Here is a 625-nt window from a genome sequence, read left to right as displayed (position 1 = left end):
ACTCAATATCTCCTTTTTTTCTTAAACCCCTTATAAACCATTCAATCCCTCTGTATTCTATACCTGCCTGTCTATTCCTGTTCAAGGTTGTGGAGTTGCTGGAGCTTAGCCACTAAGTGGGTGGAGGGAGGGTACACCACTGTTTACTAGTCCATTGCCGGGCCATACAGACAACCACACACAATCATGCACATCTAAGGAGAGTATTTAAATCACCAGGTGATCCATTAAGAATTTATTTTTAATATGGGAGAAAGTCAGACTGCCCATAGAAAACCAATGCATGCACAAGAACATGCAAACTCCCCACAGGCACAACCCAGCTACGATTTGAACCAGGGATTGTCTTGCTGTGAGATGAGAGTGCCAACCACTACACCATTGGGCAGCACCCAGTTAATAAAGCATGTTATGCATATTTAAAGCTAACTTCTTCATGATTGCTGCCAAACTGTAAGTCATATTTCCATGTTTGAAAATATCATTTTAAAGTTGTGACATCAAAATAAAGAAACTTTTTTTTGTTATTTTTTGCTCAACAGGGCAGTTTATGCAATCTGACAAAGACAAAAACAGCAAGGTGTTGAGAACAAGCATCATATGTAGACAACATGGTTGATGCAAT

The 625-nt window shown here is 39.5% G+C and overlaps 1 long non-coding RNA gene across 1 annotated transcript in view; it reads right to left on the bottom strand.

Moving 5' to 3' along the window:
- LOC118598676 overlaps positions 1-625 on the bottom strand; it is an 11,617-nt gene that overhangs the window by 4,666 nt on the left and 6,326 nt on the right. The window lies entirely within an intron of this gene.

The sequence above is a fragment of the Oryzias melastigma genome, linkage group LG4 (genome assembly GCF_002922805.2).
Source record: "Oryzias melastigma strain HK-1 linkage group LG4, ASM292280v2, whole genome shotgun sequence".
Classification (NCBI taxonomy): domain Eukaryota; kingdom Metazoa; phylum Chordata; class Actinopteri; order Beloniformes; family Adrianichthyidae; genus Oryzias; species Oryzias melastigma.
The sequence above is the reverse complement of the archived record's forward strand: the minus strand, read 5'-3'. Positions and strand labels throughout refer to the sequence as shown.